Source organism: Sapajus apella, unplaced genomic scaffold (assembly GCF_009761245.1).
Source record: "Sapajus apella isolate SASKATOON/1434 unplaced genomic scaffold, GSC_monkey_1.0 scaffold14, whole genome shotgun sequence".
Classification (NCBI taxonomy): Eukaryota; Metazoa; Chordata; class Mammalia; order Primates; family Cebidae; genus Sapajus; species Sapajus apella.
The window spans coordinates 35,906,860-35,928,198 of record NW_022436954.1 but is presented as its reverse complement, the minus strand read 5'-3'; the positions used below and the strand labels follow the sequence as shown (position 1 = coordinate 35,928,198).

At 36.4% G+C, this 21,339-nt stretch overlaps 1 protein-coding gene across 2 annotated transcripts in view; it reads left to right on the top strand.

Moving 5' to 3' along the window:
- Positions 1-21,339, top strand: part of ANO3 (anoctamin 3) — a 173,086-nt gene that overhangs the window by 24,983 nt on the left and 126,764 nt on the right. The window lies entirely within an intron of this gene.

Here is a 21,339-nt window from a genome sequence, read left to right as displayed (position 1 = left end):
CACTGAAATATTCACATCTACTTTAAAATAATTTTTTATTCAAAAATATATAAAATATATTTACCTTTAACATATTTTTAATTTTTCTTAAGAATAATTTTATACAAGATTTTTAACTGATTTTTATCAAAATAGAAAGTCTGAGAGAAACATCTGAATTTAAAGGAGCATATCTCAGTGTTAAATGCTAAAATAAATAAATCACATCAGGTACGAAATTCACTGTGATATAAGCTAGGGAACAAAATGTTTTCAACCTGTTGTCTTTATTTTCCCACAGTTTTAAAGGTAATAAGAAAGTTAATTTTGACTCAGTTCTTGTTTTTGTTTCTTTGTTTAAAAATGTCAAATGCTTCCATTTGGAGAATTTCCATTTCTACATCTACATTAAAGAGTAGATCATGTAGCACAGATAATCACTGATACGGAAATAACTGTTCTTTTCTTTACAAAAAATAAGTATTTAAATGATTTCTTTTATAATATTTAAAATATAAAGAGCAGTGATGAGGAAAGATCTACTCAAATATATTCTCTGTAAATTACATCCACTAAGGGGGTATTTAAAGCTCATATATAATATTTTAAAATGTGTATTATATTGGGAGCCCAATAGAAAACCATGGTTTATGCTTCATCACAGACTATTCTATTAAGAAGGGCTGGACTTGTGTGTCTTCATTAGAGAAACTATAGAACCTATAATTTAAATAAAAAATAAAAGTAAATAAAAATTGGTGGAGAGAGAATAATATAAGATAGCCTAGGAAACAGTACCTGGTACAATATCATTCCATATGGAAACTTAATCAATACTATGTTTCCTTCTTACTTTTATTTTTTTTTTAGTTTTGTGGAGTATTTACATTTGCTTCATGATTTTTATTCTTCCTGTGGATACTTGTCTTATCACGTGGTATTCAGCGTCACACTTTATCCAGTTAACCAAGGTCAGATAGCTCAGGTGTTTTGGGTCCAATCTGAAGTCCAATTTGAAGAAAATTAATCTAGCTTTTTTTGTAACTCTATGATACTACATTCCTTAGTGAACCAGCTTTATTTCCTAGGACACATCATAGAAAACTATTGCTTCCTCCTTAATAGCATAACTAAAATCAATATGGGCAAAATTTATCACAGAGAAATAGCATCTGATAAGTTATCTAGACCTATTCATTGTTCGAACCATCTTGAGAGAAATATGAAATGGAATTTTTCCATACTTCTATCTAATTTTAGCTAAATTAATACATACTCAGCTATCAGTATAAAAGTTGCTTCATATTTGAAAACTTTTCAAGAGAAAAGTATGTGCTGCATAGTTATACTTAATATTTATAAGAAATATGTATGTTTCACTTTTATAAATAAATTTATAAGAGAATTCACTGATTATTAAATTAAAATATAAAATAAAATTAACCTTGGACTTTTCTTTCAGTAAAATGAGAGACTAAAATCAGTGATATTTAAAGTTCAAATCTCACATTCTAAAAAATTCTGGCTTCATACACTTTAAACAAAATATACCTTACAACAGTGGTTGTACAACTACTGAATGTCAGAATTACCTCTAGGGGTGGTTAAAAAAATACATGACTGGACTCCACCCCCCAGAGCTTCTGATAACAGTAGCTCCAGCTGAGGCCTGAGAATTTGCAGTTTTAACAAGTTTCCAGATGATTCTGGTGATATTGGTACAGATAGCACATTTGAGAACTACTGTCTTAATTCTCCCGTTAATATCTTCAGTGTACTCTGTATTTTGAAAATTCACCATGTGCCAGACTCTATACTAATCTGGGTATGCATTGATGAATAAAACAGGCAAAATCCCTAAGTGTGCAAAGCTTGTAGACTAGTAGTGGAGGAGTAAGAAAATAAATAAGCCTACATGTAAATATCTGTTTAAAGTTGTCATAAGTGGGTGCAGGGTAGAGGAAGGGGAGCTACTTGAGTGATCAGGAAAGTAGCTTCTCAAAAGCTATTAAGAGCAAGAAATGAAAGATCAGAAGTCAACAGAGGGAAAAGTAGGAGAATGTGGCATTCAAGGCAAAAGAGTGATCTATTTGAGAGCCCTGGGGTGGAAAATATCCAGATGTGTTTGAGAAGCTAAGTGGTCAGGTGGCAGAAACACAAAAACTGAGCACAAGGATGGGCAACAGGAGAGGTGAGAAGGAGGTAAGCAGACACAATGCTGCAGGGGCCGATGATGAGGAGTTTGAATTTTATTCTAAGTTTAAAGGTTTTTGAACAGATTTCTGTTTGTATAAGATCACTCTGCCCATGAGGGTGGGGAAACAATGTCGGAGGTGCGGACGACACTAGAGTAATCCAACTCAACAAAGTGAAGGTGGTTGGCCAAGAGTGGTTAAAGGTCAGGTGAATACATCAGTTTCCCACATCAGAATGGGGAGACCACTTAGATATCTAACTACATATGTGGAAGTTAGAAAAATTACTTCGGAATTGATTACTCGATAACATGGACACAAGTCAAGAAAGTGAAAAAAGCAGTTAGAAAGCAGTTATAATTTTGTGTGTGTGTATGTGTGTGTGTGTGTGTGTGCGTGCGCGCATGTGTATGTTTGAAAGAAAGAGAGAGAGAGATGTTTAATACTACTTGGGATATAGGTGATTTTTAAATTTTATTTGTTTTGTTTCCTGCAATAAAAAATACACGTTATTATAAGATTTCCAAATTCAAATATTTTATTAAGTAAAACTGGCTTTATTCAATAACAAGTTGAATTATCAGTTGATTGCTTTACACATTTGTGTGTGTGCACAGATGCATTCATGCCAGTTACCATAGAATATACAGTGGATATGAATGAATAAGATACAGTTCCCATCCACAAAAAGTTTGCAGTTTACTGGGGACACTAAAAATAGGAGCTTCAGAAGAATCGTCCTCAAATTTTTGAATGCATAAGAATTATGCTTTATATTATTTGACAGGTCTTCCAGATACCAGTGACTCCTATAATACTCCAACAGGTCTTGAATATACTCACCCTTTTCCATGTACAGATGTATTTGTATATGGAGTTTCCTTGACCTGGGAACGCTCACCACCCTTATCCATTCATTTTTTTTTTTTTTAGGATTTAAATCACATATCACTTCTAAATGAAGGCTTTTTTTCTTTCTAAGGACAATTACTTCATCTTTGCTCTCACAGCACTTGCACCTCCACCCCCTCGCAGCATAAATCACACAAATTGCAATTGCATGTCCTCCTATCTGTCTCCTTGACTAAATTAGTCTCTCTTAATGGAGGGGGACAATGAATTAATTTTTTCTTTGTAATTAACCTCTTCACTGTGCATAGAAGCTGACTCATAAGAGGAACTCAGGATAAACTTGTCAAATAAGTGAACTCCTGGAAGGGAATATTAGGAAAACTTTGCAACTTTACATGGAATAGAGTTATTAATGTGGCCTTCAAGAGTAACAGCACAATTCATGGAAGGGAAGGAAATCAATGTTATCTTTAAAAATGGGCAAAATTTTCTGAGTAATTTTACTTATAATGACTTGTATTAATAAAACAATTGAGAAATTAAAAGAGATACATGAACAGGGATACTCACTGCATCATTGAATCATAACAAAGAATAATTTGGTAAAACAAGCCAAAATATCATTCAGTTGGAGGTAAATAATGATACAATCATAAACTGAATATTGTTTAGCTATTTAAAAGTGCAGTGAAACAAGGCCAACCACCACCACTAGTTCTTAAGTGTGCCATCACACAAGAATAAAATAGGGGAATATAAAATTGCGGTATTTCCTGCACCAGGGAAACACTATGTTAAGAGTAACAAGATCTGGTTCTGGGATTCCCTGGCCCAGCAGATCTATTTTATGTGCTCTGGAAACCACCAAGCCTCAGAATCTCTTTTCTTAAAAGCAAGAAAATGTTTGGAGAGCCCCTTGACCTCTTGTCTATTTTTTGCTCTAAAACAAGATGAAAACAATCAGTCACAAAGAACAGCCTTTGTTTTCTGGCCTACCTTAGATAAAACAGATAAGAGACTTTACGTATTGATGTCGAGATATATGGTGGACTTTTCCTGTTGTTTTATGGAAGCATCACTTCCTTTGTTAGCCCTCTATCCCTACTTTAGGATAGCCAATCAGAGTCCTCCCTCTTCTTGGATAGAATGATAGAAGTAGTAATGTACAAGTTTCCTAAGCTGAATTCCACTCTGAGATGTTCTCTTAGAACTTATGTAGGAAAAGATGCTCCTTTCTCAACTGCAGAAAGAAAATTATTGTTAGTAGTATTACAGCAAAATATTCAGGAAGTCATCAGACTAGTGTTGTTTGTTTACCCAAAACCTTTATGCAAGCAAAACAAAACTTAACTTGGAGACAATTTTTTCTGTCTTGGAAAAAAAAAAAAAAAAAAAAAAAACCTAGCCTCAATCACAATCAGGCAACTAGCTGACTGGTTATATAACTAGGGGTCTCTCCTCACACCACACATAAATGGAACAAATGACTAGCTGTAGTCATGAGGTAATTACTTTGCTTCTGTTTTCAGGGTATAAAAGCTCACTGCTTGTGTGGCTGGAGCAGGGCTCTCTGAATTTCTTCCAGTTTAATATGCTGCCCAATTCATAAATGGTTCTTTGCCTAAATAAATTCTGTCAAGTTTACTTTGTCTAAAAGTTTTTTAAGAGTGGGAAAGAATGAGAAAGAGAGAAAAGCAAAAAGAAGCAACAGAATTATGAGATAAAGAAGTATAACAGTAGAGTAAGAATGCTGAGAGCTTCATTTGGATTTTTAGAACCAGCTGTTATTAAAGCGAATGAGCTCTGGACTTTTCAGAGGTCAAGAGCTGAATAATTTTTGCTATATGACTTAAAATTTTCTTGTTGTTAAGAGAGGCTATGGTTGTCTGGTTCAAATTAGAATTTTGTCATTTCGAACTGAAAGAGTCCTGATTAATATAACTACAGTATACTGTTGAATAAGAATAGATTTTATAACAGTATGTACAGAATTCCATGTGTGTCTGTGTTATTCTGTTCTCATGCTGCTAATAAAGACACCCAAGACTGGGTAATTTATAAAGGAAAGAGGTGTAATGGACACACAGTTCCACATGGCTGGGGAGGCCCCATAATCATGGCAGAAGGCAAATGAGGAGGAAGGTCATCTTACATGGTGGCAGGCAAGAGAGCATATGCAGGGGAACTCCCATTTATAAAACCATCCGATCTCGTGAGACTTATTCACTACCATGAGAACAGCATGGGGAAAACTGCCCCATGATTCAGTTATCTCCACCCCACCCTGCCCTTGACACCTGGGGATTATTACAATTCAAGATGAGATTCAGGTGAGGACACAGCCAACCATATCAGGGTCTAGAATATACATTGCATGTCATGTATAATCTATAATTTGTATGCACTCACACATACAGTTAAGCCTATATTTTTGAAAGGGAGAGTATAAGAGAAAGAGAACGGTAAACTTGTAACAGCAAATTATTCCTGAACTGTTACCTTTAGCAGTGCTTTTACTTTCTCTTCATTTTGTGTCAATCATGCATCATTGGGAAAATAAAAGTCCTGCAGGGAAAAATTAAGAGTTGCAAATGTCATTGCTAGGAGCACAGGAAAGGATTTTGGACAATTAGAGGAACAGTGTGAGCAAAGATACAGAGTTTGGACTAGATTGTGCATGTGCAGGGGCCAAAGCAAGAGACATACCTGGCTACAGCACAGCATAGGAGAAATAGGCTGTAGAAGGAGTACAAGTATGAGGACAGTAGGGATTTATAGAACAGTCTCATCTGAAACTTCTAATGCCTCATACCTGTAAACACAAACTTCTGTGATGTTCCTCAAACTTACAAAACACTTTCCACACTGAGCTGGGTTAAAGAATCACCCACCTGAGCCTCTGTTGATCATTAATGTAAGATCATTAATACAAATTAAAAGCACCTGGCCAGTTCACTCAGCTTCCACGTGTAATTCCTTACCAAAAACAAACAAACAAACAAAATCTTTCAGTTTATGTTATAAATACCTATTTGATTCTTAAGAGCAAATATGCCAATTTTTTTTTGTTGTTGTTTATGAAACATGTTAGGCGGTGGCATTTTGTGTATTTCATAGTAGTAAGTTAAAAATAATGAAAAATGAAAAGGAATTCTGAAATTAATTGAGCAGGCTGTGGCTCATGCCTGTAATCCCAGCACTTTGGGAGGCCGAGATGGGTGGATTGCTTGAGGTAAGAAGTTTGAGAATATCCTGCCCAACATGGTCAAACCTTGTCTCTACTAAAAATATAAAAAATAGCCGGACATGGTGGCACGCACCTATAGACCCAGCAACTCGGGAAGTTGAGGCAGGAGAATCACTTGAACCCAGGAGATGGAGGTTGCAGTGAGCTGAGTTCACTCCGCTGCACTCCAGCCTGGGCAACAGAGTGAGACCCTGTCTCAAAAACAATATAAATAAATAATAAAAGTTGGCATTTTTTAGGACTTGGCCCTTGGAATTACTACACATGAATTTGAATCCTGACCTTGCTACTTACATGCTATGTAACATTGGAAAATTGTTTAAATTCTCAGTGCCTCTGATTCTCTATTTATAAAATGTGGTGGAGTGGTGACAGAAAATAGTACATAACGCAGTAGGTATTTGTGAGGAATCAGTGAATGAGTATACACTGGAAATCTTAGAAGATTGCCAGCACATAGTAATTGCACCATAAAGAAAATGCATTCATATTATTATAGATGAAAAAAATTAGGAAATTTAGGTCCAAGAACACTCTACACAGTAAGTGGCAAAGCTAGCCTTTACCCTCATCACAGGCTGATTTTGTGTGGAAAAGGAAGTGAGGTTGAGCTTAAGGAAAGGAGAGACGATAAGAAGGACACAAGTGCTTAGAAATTCGAGGAGGAAAGACAGAGAGCAAGAGAACCAGGAGAATAAATTTGTCTACTAGACTGAGTGACATACAATTTATTCTCATTTTCCTTTTCAGTATAGATGAAAAACTCTACTTCATTCACTAATTTCCACAGGTGGGATTCTTGGGAATGAAATTAAAAACATGATGAAGGGAGGTTCATAAATGCTATATGTGATATGTTTGGAACCTAAAACAAAATGACCTAAAATGTTGAATACTATCATTTCTCCTTGCACAGTTAAATAAATAGTGATATGTGTTTCAAGGAGCTTAATCATGTCTAAGATGGACCCTATTGATAAAATTTACCTTCAAGTATTGCATGGGGATGAAAGGTGAAGAATGAAATAAAGCACTTGATAAAAATGGACGAAACAAAACAGAAAACAACTGGAAAGAATGTCTATAAACAAATTAGAGATCAGTTGTTGCTCTGAGAAATTTTTAAAAGTCAATGAAAACCTAAGCAATGTATAAAGAATATTGACCTCCCCCATGATCTATTTCATATGTGCTTAATTCTGTCTATTGGGTGTTTCTTTTTGTTCTTTCCTTCTGTTTTTGTTTTTGTTTCTGTTTGTTGTTTCTGGAGACTATGTCTCACTCTGTCACCTAGGCTGGAGTGCCGTGGTAAAGCCTCGAACTCCTGGGCTCAAGCATTCCACTCACCTCAGCTTCCCAAGTAGGTGGGAGCACAGACCCATGCTACCATGCCTTGCTCATTTTTTTTTTTTTTAATTCTTTTAAAAACAGAGTCTCACTATGTTCCCCAGACTGGTCTCAACCTTCTGGGCTTAAGTGATTTTACCACTGCAGCCTTCCAAAATTCTGGAGTCACAGGTGTGAGCCACTCCTCTCGGCCTTTAGTGTTTCTTGAATCATGTGGAATATCATGGAGATTAGGTTTGTGATTTAGGACTGATTTTGTAGAACTCTTATAAATCTAGCCTTTTATTTTTTCCATTTTGAAGTAATTTGAACAGAGATTATATATATATATATATATATCTTTAAAAAGTCCTACTTAGAAATTATCTGACAAGGTGTTTTCATATCTGTATAAGGGAAATTCATGATGTATAATTGAGTTTCATTTGTATTTATTTCATTATGTTGTTTAAAAGTATATTTAACATTATCTTTGTTTATTTGTATAAATTTAAAGGGTACAAGAGCAGTTTTGCTACATGGATATATTGCTAGTGGTGAAGTCTGGGCTATTAGTTTATCTACCACCTGAATAGTATACATTGTACTCATTTAAAAATTTCTAATTTTCACTCTCCTCCTAACCTTCTGAGTATCCAATATTATTTCATACTGTATGTCCATGTGTATGAGTTATTTAACATGCACTCATGAGAACAGGAGTTATTTGACTTTCTTTGCCTGAGTTGTTTCCCTTAAGAGAATGGCCTCTAGTTCTGTCCATGTTGCCACAAAAGACATGACTTCACTTCTTTTTATGGCTGAATATCACATTTTCTTATTTTCAGTCATCCATTGATGGACACTTCACTTAAGCTGATTGTCTATCTTTGTTATCGTGAACAGTACTGCAATAAATATACCTAGCAGGTAGTTTTTTGATATAATGATTTCTTTTCTTTGGATATATACCTAGTAATGGGAATGCTGGATCTAATGGTAGTTTTGTTTTTATTTATTTAAGAAATCTCTGTACTGTTTTCCATAGAGATTATATTAATTTACATTCCCACCAAGAGCCTATAAGCATTCCCTTTTCATTCTCACCAACATCTGTTGTTTTTGGACATCTGAATCTCAATATTAGTCATTATGACTTTTGTAAGATGACATCTTTTTGTGGTCTTAATTTGAATTTTTCTGTTGAAATCCTTTGGATTTGTGTCCCCACCCAAATCTCCTCTTGAAATGTAATCTCCAATTTTGGAGGAGGGGCCTGATAGGCTGTGATTAGATCATGGGGGTGGACTTCCCCTTACTGTTCTCATGATAGTCAGTTCTGGTGAGATCTAGTTGCAAAACTGTGTGTGGCACCTTCCCCTTCCTCCTGCTCTGGCCATATAAGACCTGCTGCCTTCCTCTTTGCCATCTACTGTGATTATAAGTTTTCTGAGTGCCCCTCACCCAAGCCTTTCTTTCTGTACAGCCTACAGAACCATGAGCCAATTAAATCTCTGTTCTTTATGAATTACCCAGTCTCAGATAGTTCTTTATAGCAATACAAGAATGGACTAATACAGAAAATTGGTACTGGGAGGCAGGGCATTGCTGTAAATATACCTGAAAATGTGGAAGCAACTTTGGGGTTAATGGGCAGAGGCTAGAAGAGTGTGGAGGGCTCAGAAGAGGACAGAAAGATGAGGGAGAGTTTGGAACTTCCTATAGCTTGTTAAGATGTTGTGACCAAAATGCTGATACTGATATCATCAATGAAGTCCAGACCGAGGAGGTCTCTGATGAAAATGAGGAACTTACTGGGAACTTGAGTAAATGTCACTTCTGTGATGCATTAGCAAAGAGTTTGGAGTAATCATGTCCCTGCTCTAGAGATCTGTGAAACTTTGAACTAAGAGTGATGATGTTTGGTATCTGATGAAAGAAATTTCTAAGTAGCAAAATATTCAAGATGTTGCCTGGCTGGTTCTAGCAGCCTATTCTTATACTCGTGAGCAAAGAAATCACATGGAGCTAAAACATATATTTAAAAGGAAAGCAGAGCAAAAAGTTTGGAGAACTTGCAACCTGACTATGATAGAAATGTAAAACCCATTTTCCTGGGAGGAATTCATGCTGGCAGCAGAAATTTGCCTAAGTAGATAGGAGCCCAGTGTTATTGCCAAGGTAATGGGTAAAATGCCTTGAAGGCATTTCAGAGACCTTTTCAGCAGCCTCTCCCATTAAAGGCCCTGAGTTCTAAGAGGGAAGAATGATTTTGTGGTTTGGATCCAAACCCTGAAGCCCTGTGCAACCTCGGGACATTGCTCCCTGCATCCCAGCCACCACAGCTCCAGCAGTGGCTAAAATGGTCCCAGATATGAATCAAGCCACTGCTCCAGCAGGTGAAAGCCATAAGCCTTGGAAGCTGCCATGTGGTGTTAAGCCTGCAGGTTCACAGAGGGCAAGAGTTGAGCCTTGGGAGCCTCCACTTAGATTTCAGAGGACGTATGGAAATGCCAGGATGTCCAGGCAGAAGTCTGGAGCAGGGGTGTAGCTTTCTGCTAGAGTACTGCAGAGGGGAAATGTGGGGTTGGAACCCCCCACACGGAGTCCCCACTGTGGTACTGCCTAGTGGAGCTGTGAGAAGAGAGTCACTGTCCCCTACACCCCAGAATGTTAAATCCACTGACAGATTGCACTATATACCTGGAAAAGCTTCAGGCACTCAATACTATCACATAAAAGCAGCCAAGAGGGTTGTACCCTGCAGAGCCACAGGGGCACAGATGTCCAAGCCCTTGAGAGCACTGATGAAACCTAAGCCTTTTCATCAGTGTGGCCAAGATGTGACATGGAGTCAAAGGAGATATTTTGGAGCTTTATGATTTAATGACTGTCCTCCTGGATTTTGGGCTTCCATGGGGCCTGTGGCCCCTTTGTTTTGGAAAATTTCTCCCTTTTGGAATAGGTGTGTTTACCTAATGCCTGCATTCCCACTGTATATTGGAATCAACAGGCTTGAATTTGATTTTACAGAATCATAGGTGGAAGGGACTTGTCTTCTCTCAGATAAGACTTTGGACTGCAGACTTTTGAGTTAATGCTGAAATTAGTTAAGACTTTGGGGGACTCTTCAGAAGGGACAGATACACTTGCAATGTGAGAAGGAGATGAGATTTGTCAGGGGCCTGGGGCAGAATGATATGGTTTGGGTGTGTGTCCCTGCCCAAATCTCATGTTGAATCATAATCTCCAGTGTTGGTGGACAGGCCTGGTGGAATGAATGTGATTGGATAATGGGACGGACTTCCTCCTTGCTGTTCTCATGTTAATAAGTAAGTTCACAGAAGATCTGATTGTAAAAAAGTATGGGACACCTTCCTATTTGCTCTCTTGTTCCTGCTCTGGCCATGTTAGACATGTCTCCTTCCTCTCCATTATCCATGACTCTAAGTTTCCTGAGGCCTTCCCAGCCTTGCTTCCTGTATATCCTGTAGAACTGTGAGCCAATTAAACCTCTTTTTTAATATAAAGTACCCAGACTTAAGTAGTTCTTTATAGCAATGTGATAACAGAAAAATACATCTGATGATAAGGGATGTTGAGCATTTTTTCATATGCTTGTTGGTATTGTGTATGACTTCTTTTGAAAAATGACCATTCATTTATTTTGCCCACTTTTTAAATCAACTCAAGATGGATCCAAGACTTAAATGAGACCTGAAACTATGAAGGCACTAGAAAAAAACCTAGGGCAAAATCTTGATATTGGGGTAGGCAAATAATTTATAACTAAGACTCAAAAGACCATGCAACAAAAGCAAAAATAAACAAATGAGACAAACTAAAAAGCTTCTGCACAGCAAAAGAATCAACAGAGTGAACAGACAACCTGCACAATAGGAGAAAATATTTGTAAACTATGCATCCAACAGGACTCATATCCATAATGTAAAAGGAACTCAAAAAACTCCACAAAAAATAACATCACCTTTTCAAAAGAAATGCATACATCAATAAAGCAAATATTCTTTAGAAAATTTATTTATTTAAAAAAAACACATGGAAGATTATGTAGCTAAAATATACTTTTTTATTCTAAAAAGATAGAGTCTTTATTTTGGCTATAGCTATGTTTGGGTTGTATTTGTAATGGGACTACATTGGAAAGCAGTATTTTCAAAAACTGTAAGTGCTCTTTGGAGTGATCAAAGCATTTATATGTTTATAGATGCAAATTTTTATTTTAGTTCTTCTTCCTTTGGTAACAAGAAGCTATACAAGATACTGCCTTCAAGGGATTTCTTGTCCTGACATGAGATCTTAGTCCAGCAGAAACTACTGGCATCTTTTACACTAAATTGGTATGTTTTCATTAATGAATGAAAAAGCCATCAAAAAAAAAGACCCTGAGGCAGGGAAAAAGATTAGAGAAACTACCACTCTTGTGGAGCCTGAACATTTGAATCTGTCGTCTTCATTTGATAAGGTCTTAAAGCGGTACTGGTCAAAGCAGGCTGTTAGGAATGGAGGCTTTTAGTAGAAAAATGTTGCATTAACCAAATATTTGCTGAGTACTATTTTTAAGAATCATCTCTGATGGTGTGTGCTCCTAGTCACCATTACATAATGCAGTTACCACTGCCCTACAGACACTAACCTAATTTGCAAGGAGCCTTTGGTGACTTACAATTGATTGGCTTCCAAAGTCTCCAAAAAATCAGTCATAACAGTCTTTTAACCCAAACTCCATTTGATACGGTTTGGCTGTGTCCCCACTCAAAGCCCGACTTGAATTGTATCTCCCAGAATTCTCGCGTGTTACGGGAGGGACCCAGGGCAAGTAATTGGATCACAGGGGCCAGTCTTTTTCGTGCTATTCTCATGATAGTGAATGAGTCTCATGAGATATGATGGGCTTATCAGGGTTTCTGCTTTTGCTTCTTCCTCGTTTTTTCTCTTGCTGCCACTGTGTAAGAAATGCCTTTTGCCTCCTGCCGTGATTCTGAGGCCTCCCTAGCCATTTGGAACTGTAAGTCCAATTATACCTCTTTTTGCTTCTTGTTTCAGTGTATCTTTATCATCAGTTTGAAAATGGACTAACACAGTAAATTTGTACCTGTAGAGTGGGGTGTTGCTGAAAAATACTCAAAAATGTGGAAGCAACTTTGGAACTGGGTAACAGGTAGAGGTTGGAACAGTTTCACTATCTCAGAAGAAGACAGGAAAATGTGGGAAAGTTTAGAACCTCCTAGAGACTTGTTAAATGGCTTTGACAAAAATTCTGATAGTGATATAAACAACAATGTCCAGGCTGAGGTGGTCTCAGATGGAGATGAGGAGCTTATTGGGAACTGGAAGAAAGGTGATTCCTGTTATGTTTTAGCAAAGAGACTGGTGGCATGTTGCCCTTGCCCTAGAGATTTGTGAAACTTTAAATTTGAGAGAGATGATTTAGGGTATCTGGTGGAAGAAACTTCTAAGCAGCAAAGCATTAAAAAGGTGACTTAAAAGCACCCCATTTTAAAAAGGAAACAGCATAAAAGTTCAGAAAATTTGCAGCCTGATGATAGAGTAGGAAAAAAAAACATTTTTTTTTTTTAGGAGAAATTTAAGCCAGCTGCAGAAATCTGCATAAGTAGCAAGGAACCTAATGTTAATCCCCAAGACCATGGGGAAAATGTCTCCAGGCCATATCAGAGACCTTCATGGCAGCCTCCCACATCCCCCATCACAGGCTTGGAGGCACAGGAGGAAAAAGTGGTTTCATGGGCTGGGTCCAGGGGCCCTATGCTGTGTGCAGCCTAGGGTTGATGCCCTGTGTCCCAGCCACTCCAGCCATGACTGAAAGGGGCGAATGTAGAGCTCAGGCTTGTGGCTTCACAGGGTGGAAGCCCCAAGCCTTGGCAGCTTCCAGATGGTGTTGAGTCTGAGAATGCACAGAAGAATTGAGGTTTGGGAACCTTTATCTAGATGTCAGAAGATGTATGGAAATACCTGGATCCCCAGGCAAATGTTTGCTGCAGGGTGGGGCCCTCATGGAGAACCTCTGCTAGGGCAGTACAGGAGGGAAATATGGAGTTAGAGCCCCCACACAGAGTTTCTCCTGGGGCACCGCCTAGTGGAGCTGTGAGAAGAGGCTCCACCATCCTTCAGACCTTGGGATGGTAGATCCACCAACGGCTTGTACCAAGTGCCTGGAAAAGCCAAAGGCACTCAACACCAGCCCATGAAAGCAGCCAAGCAGGAGGTTATACCCTGCAAAGCCACAGGGGCAGAGCTGCCCAAGATCATAGGAACCCACCTCGCATCAGTGTGACCTGCATGTGAGACCTGGAGTCAATGGAGATCATTTTGGAGCTTTAAAATTTGACTACCCCACTGGATCTTGGACTTGCCTGGGCCCTGTAACCCCTTGGTTTTGGCCAATTTCTCCTGCTTAGAAAGGCTGTATTGAGTCAATACATATACCCCCATTGTATCTAGGAAGAAACTAGCCTGCTTTTGATTTTACTGGCTCATAGGCACAGGGGACTTGTCTCAAATGAGACTTTTGACTGTGGACTTTTTGGGTTAATGCTGAAATGTGTTAAGACTTTGGGGGACTGTTGGGAAGGCATGAATTGGTTTTGAAATGTGAGGACATGAGATTTGGAGGGTCCAGGGGCAAAATGATATGGTTTGCCTGTGTCCCAACCCAAATCTCAATTTGAATTGTACCTCCCAGAATTCCCCATGTGTTATGGGCGGGACCCAAGGGGAGGTAATTGAATCATGGGGGCTGGTCTTTCCTGCACTATTCTTGTGATAATGAGTAAGTCTAAGGATATCTGATGGGTTTATCAGGGGTTTCTGCTTTTGCTTCTTCCTTGTTTTTCTCTTGCCACCACCATGTAAGAAGTGCCTTTAGCTTCCTGCCATGATTCTGAGGTCTCTCCAGCCATGTGGAACTGTAAGTCCAATTAAACCTCTTTTTGTTCCCAGTTTCAGTATGTCTTTATCAGCAGTGTGAAAATGGACTAATACATTTTTTCTTTTGCAAACATGCACATTATTAGAAACTGTAGATACCGAAGTAGATTGCCAAGGGGAGCTTTGTTTGCAAAGACAGGGGCTCCTAGAACTGAAGGGTTTTTAAGCAACTGCTTGACCCAGAGGTTCCTAGCATGGTACCCAGGGACTGCTAAGGAAGGGCACACATGAACTCCAGGAGATCTATGAGGTCTCTGAAATTTTATGCATGACTTGAATATTTAAGTCTGTGTGATTTTCTCCAGATATTACCTATTACCAAAGAAGGGTTACAATCCTTCTTGACCTGTTCTTCAACAATATCAGAAATTAAGCCACCAACTTTGAAAAAGCCTATATGAATAGAAATTGCTGGAGCCATAAATAATCTTAAATGATACCCATAGGCTTAAAGAGTTTATCTCATTATATATACCTATCTTTCTTTTGAGATAGGGTCTTGCTTTGTCATCCAGGCTGGAGTACAGTGGCATAAACATGGCTCACTGCAGCCTCAAACTCCTGGGCTCAAGTGATCCTCCCACCACAGCCTCCTGAGTAGCTGGAAATACAGACATGTGCCAGCACACCTGGCTAATTTTTTTCTTTTTCTGTAGAGATAGGGTCTCTCGACATTGCCCAGGCTTGTTTTAAACTCTTGGGCTCAAGAGACCCTCCTTCCTCAGCCCCCCAATTGCTGATATTATAGGCATGAGCCACCACACCTGGCCAGTATCGAACTTTTAACAGCAAGAGTAATTGGTGCTGGGAAGAGCTGAGCTTGTAGAAAAGTAGGCATGACTAGTTTATGATATGTTTTCTACGCCACCTTTCCAAAGATTGTAACGTGACTTTATTTATTTGTACTCTGAGTAGATGATTTGTAGCCACCATGATAAGGTTAACTGCCTTATGACGTGAGTAAATATAGTTGTTTGATAATCCTTCTTCCTCTTCCTAAGACTCAGGAGATTCTTGTCTTATCGATAGAGGTTTTAGAGGAAAGGAAAGGAGAATATAGGACTGCTGGGTCATGGAAAGTAATTTCCTGCAAATGTAAGGAACACAGCCTAGGGCTCATCTTCTGTGGAAGCCAAGACATTTCTCATCAGATCAAATCCATCTTGGTGTGAAAGTTATGGGAGATTGTATTCTTTGTTTCCTTCACATATAAGACTAATGGAAAACAATTAATAGTTTAGAATAGTCTGCTTTGGGACATATGCAAATTTTCCTAATTTCCATGTGTATGGTCAAGGACACTGATAATGATACTAAGCAGTTACTCAGTGGCAGAAATTCTGATACTCTGATATAGAGGTCTGACATTTCAAGTTAAATTTATTCAAGTGAAAATAGTAGCCTTTGACCAAGATAATGAAGGTTCTGGGGCTCTTTCCCCTGAGATATTTTTTTCCCATTCTATGTTTTGACTTGACATTTTTATTTTTGCATTTGCAAGCATGCAAATAAATTTAGCCTGCCCTTGTATAATTTCACCTCTCCGTGTTGAGCTTTTCCTTCTTTTCAGGCACCTGCCTGCCTTTCATCTGCTACAAATCCAGAGCCAAATGAAGGGACTATCTTAATATTTCAAGAACACTTACTACTGAGGTGTCCTAAAAATATCAGATGCAGACTGGGCTGTCTGACTCATTCACCAGTGTATCCCTGGCACCTAGCACACAGAAACATGCTAATAAAAAAGCCCACATTTGCAGGATTTGCAGATGTCCTAGGAGGTAATAGCGACCCATGTGCTCAGGGATGCAGCTTTGCTCTTGATTTCTGATTTCTACTTTGTCTTGAACTTTAGTGATTCATCACTGTCTTGTGAACTCTTCAGTGTTTGTTTGTTTTTATGGGTTTAGGAGTACAAATGCAGATTTGTTACATGGATATATTATATAGTAGTGAAGTCTGGGCTTTTAGTTGTAACCATCACCCAAATAGTGTACATTGTACCTATTAGTTAAGTTCTCATCCCCCACTCCCCTCACTCTCCAAGCCTCAAATATCAATTATTCCACTCTGTATATGCATGTGTACATGTAATTTAGTTCTCATTTATAAGGGAGAACATGCAGCATTTGACTTTCTGAGTTTTTTACTTAAGATAATTGACTCCAGTTCCATCCATGTTGCTGCAAAAGACATGTTTTTATTGCTTTTTCTGGCTGAGTAGTATTCCATGGTATGTATGTGCATGTGTCCATATATTTATATATAAAATCAACCTAAGTGTTCATCACAGATGACTGTATAAAGAAAATGTAGTGTATGTGTGTGTGTTTCTGTATATCATATATATGTGTATGTACATATGTCTATATAGAAACATACATATATATGTATAATACATATATGTATGTGTATATATGTACAAAAACATATATACATATATATACAAAAACGTATATACATATATATATATACAGAAACATATGTATATACAGAAACACACACACAGAAAATTGTATAGGTTGATTTCCTATCTTTGCTGTTGTGAATAGTGCTATAATAAACATACAAGTGTAGGTATTTTTTTGATATAATGATTTCTTTTCTATTGGGTAGATACCCAGTAGAGGCATTGCTAGGTCAAATGGCAGTTCCAGTTTTAGTTCTTTAAAAAAAATTCATACTGTTTTTGATAGAGGTTGTACTAATTTACATTTTCACAAACTACAATGAGATATAATCTTACACCAGACCATTGTTTTAAAAAGTTTTGCTTTGTGTAATTTTTATTTGTTTTCATGGAAAAGATTGATCCAAATAACCAGAAATAAAAATGCACTAGTGTCTTAGGAATATTTCTATTGGATCTGTAAGGTTAGCCATGTTTTACATGAGTTTCCTAAATACATGTTGGAAATCATCAAGTGTCTCTTTGCAATAAAAATTCTTTGTTTTGCTTTGGGAGCTCCTCAAGGGAAAGTGTTGCATTTATGATAGCAAGTTATGCATTGAAATTATGCTTCTGATTTTTTCAAACCTCCTGTAAAATTTTACTCCCCAAATTCCTTTACAATAAAATGGTATTTGATTTTATTCTGCATTTAAAACTTAATCTTTCAGCATAAAAGATCAAATTTTATTCTCATTATTTTCATTCTCAAGCTACCAGTAAATTCTAAATTCTTTTCTTTTGTACTTCCACGTGATCATTGACAGAAGTACAGAATAACTATAGACTGGGTTTAACTAGAATTTGTGTAGACAGTTGTCTTTGCCAGCTGACTTTATGGGGCTTGAATGTGTTCACATCTCAACATGTGTTCTCTGAGGTGATTACTCATTCCTAATGATGTCCTTTAGACCTCATGAGGTCCCTTCGGAATCACCAGTGAGCAAATATTCAATTAAATATCTCTAATAAGCGTTTGTTAATAATATTTTAATTTTGTAAATGATTATGTAGATACAAGTATAGTTGACTGAAGATAATGTACGGTTTAGGGATTATGATTAAAATTGGACTTTACCATTTGAAGGTCTTTAGTTGCAATAATAAGTATAGGATGTATACCATTTTATATTTCACAGAGTGTTTAACTCACATAATTCTTAAAATAGTCATGTAAGGCTATTGTTATTCCTATTATGTTATACAAGTTAGGAAACTGAGACTTAATTTATAAGTAAGATTTTAAAACTAATATATAATCCCAGATTATTTATTTCCAAATTCATAGGTTATCCTGATTTTTTAAATTATTATTATGAGTATAGTAATATATTTGTTATTTTTATCAAGTCAGTAGTTAATATTTATAATAAACAATAATAATTGGTATTATGCATATCAAAAACCATATTATTAGATCATACTGAGCTGTAACAAGTTACGTCCAACATTGAGCTTTACAGGATCTCTATTTCTTGCCATATTTGTTTTAGAATAAATTATTACAGCCAAAATTGAGACTCCTATATAATACTCCCTCATTTCCCTCAATTAGTCTCAACAGAACTACTGTTTTGCTTTTGGTGATTAGCTTTCTCATGAATATTTTTGTACTTTAACAATATTGAAAATCATTTTTGTTTTTAAGCTTTGAAAAAATGTAACATTAGACATTGCTTTTACAAAAGATCAACAGCATCACTTTGATGGATATACAAGCGGTTACATTCATGCTATCATATTACACTGAATGACTACAAAACAAGTAGCATTAACTGTTTGACCACAATTTATTTTTCACATTCCAGCTGATGGACTGTTTTGTTTTCAGCCTTCTGCTATTTCAGATAATGTAATATTTCTTCTTTTATTAAATACACGTTTATATCTTATGACATCTTTCCATTGGATTATTTGCCTTTTCTTATTAATATCACAGTTATTTATACAATCTGAAGATTAATACTTTAGTGGTTGTATTCATAAAAATATATTCTAGTTATAACTGATTTTTTCAGTCTTTATGATATCTTTTAAATTTACAAAGCTTTTATTTAAATGTAATTGCATCTACCTTCTTTTTTTTGTAACTGGTGCTGGTGCTTTTTTCTTATTAAAAGCAAACACAAGTTTCCTACCAAAATTATTGTAAAATGCTCTCATTTTTTTATTCTAAAAGTTATTTTTTAATTTTGCTTTTCTTACTTAAATCTTTAATCCTCTCGTTTTGTTTTCTTATTGTAAATTGAAAGTTAAGGGTCTGTTCATTTCCATTAAAGTAATTTATTTCTTTAGTGTCTCTAATTGAGTAGTATACTATATCCATGAAGAGTTTATGGATTTGTAATTCCATCTCAATCATATACATACTGCTATATTTCTATTCTGTTTTTATTTCTATATTATTTTATTTTGATTTTTATGTTGCCGACTCCTGCATGAATACCATATGTCATGTTTAAGAAATATTTATGAACTGTAAATTTTTATGTTAGTTTCTATAAGCTATATTTTCATGCATTTTACAATCAAAAATGCATCTTTAATGGAGTTCAGCAGCTTTATTGATATAAAATTTACATGGTATACAATGAATCACCCATTTAAAGTATTAGATTCAATGTTTTTAGTATATTCATAGGATTGTGCAACCATCCCCACATTCTAATTTTAAAACATTTTGATTCCCTAGAAAGAAACATTGTACCTGTTAGGAGTTATTCTCCTTACTACCCACTCCTCCCTTAGCCCTAGGAAATTATTAATTTATTTTCCATCTCTATGTACTTACCTACTATTGAATTTTATATGGATGGAATCCTATGACTGGTGTGTGTGTGTGTGTGTGTGTGTGTGTGTGTGCGCGCGCGCGACTGCCTCCTTTCATTTAGTATAACATTTTCAAGGTAGACCTATGTTGTAGCATGTGTCAACTTTCCATTTCTTTCTACTGCCAAATATTTTACTAGATAAATAGAAGTGCCACATTATTTATGTATTAAGATGTTGGGCTTTTTGATTTTCTTCCATTTTTTTACTATTGTGAATAATACTTCTATGAAAATTTGTGTGCAAGTTTTTGTGTGGATGCATTGTTTTTGTTTCTCTGGGATATATACCTAGGAGTGAAACTTATCATGTTGCAAATTTATGTTTAATTATATGAGAAATTGCCAAATTGTTTTCCCAAAGATTCTGCACTGCTTTGCATCCCCATCAATGATGAACAAGGGTTTGAATTTCTCCATATCCTTGCCAATACTTTAGTTTTTGTCTTTTTCATTATGACCTTCACAGATGGGGGAAAAATGGTATCTCACTGTGATTTTGATTTCTAATCTAAATAACTACAATTTTATTAATAACTAATAACTATATGTTAAGAATTTTTGAATGTGCTTGTTGCTCATATCTATATCTTCTTTGGAGAAATATCTATTCATATCATTTATCCATTTTTAATTGGTTGATTTGTGTTAATTGGTTTATTTGTTGAGTTATAAGAGTTGTTTACATATTAAGGAAACAAGTTCCTTATCAGATATATGGTTTTTAAATACTTTTCCCATTCGGTGGTTTACACTTTCAATTTATGTATACTTTGCAGCAATAAATAAATAAATAAATACAAACACCTGGTTTTGCTCTCTATAATAAGTAACATCTGTAACAAGAGCTATTAAGAGGAAATAGTTGTAACTCTAAAATAAGTTTTAGTTACATACCAAGAGTGTTGGATTTTTCTCTAATTTAGGAGTGTAAACTAGAACTACTAAGTAAACCATAGCATCAGACTACCAGTGTCTAGACTTCCATCTTTTAACATAATAATTACCATAAAAAGATACAGAAAGCCAAAAATAAATTCCACTGCTAGAAACTAATGAAAAACTTCTATTATTAACAGATTCAATAGGATAGGAGTAAGAATAATGAACCTAGACTATAGATACTTGGCTTTATGAGCTGAAACCCACCTGATGGCCACCCAAATTATGGAGGAGAGTTGGACTAACCTGATTCATTGTCAGTCTTTAACATTGGACTGCAAAGGCAACACAACCAAGGAAATTAACCACCTACGGCCCTTGAGCAGTCTTCTGAGCAGGCCAGAGTCATGCCCTGCTTCCTCTGTCCTGCCCCACCTGGGCCTATTACTCTTTAAATCCAATAAAAAATAAAAATACCTACTAAATGGGTATAGCAATATTTGGTTACATTGGTTCTGAATATAAAAATGTGGAGAAAAAGAATACAGTGGGTGGGAGCAGATACTGGCAGCGCCTGAGAGCTGTGTACACTGGGAAGAGTGTCATCCTTGT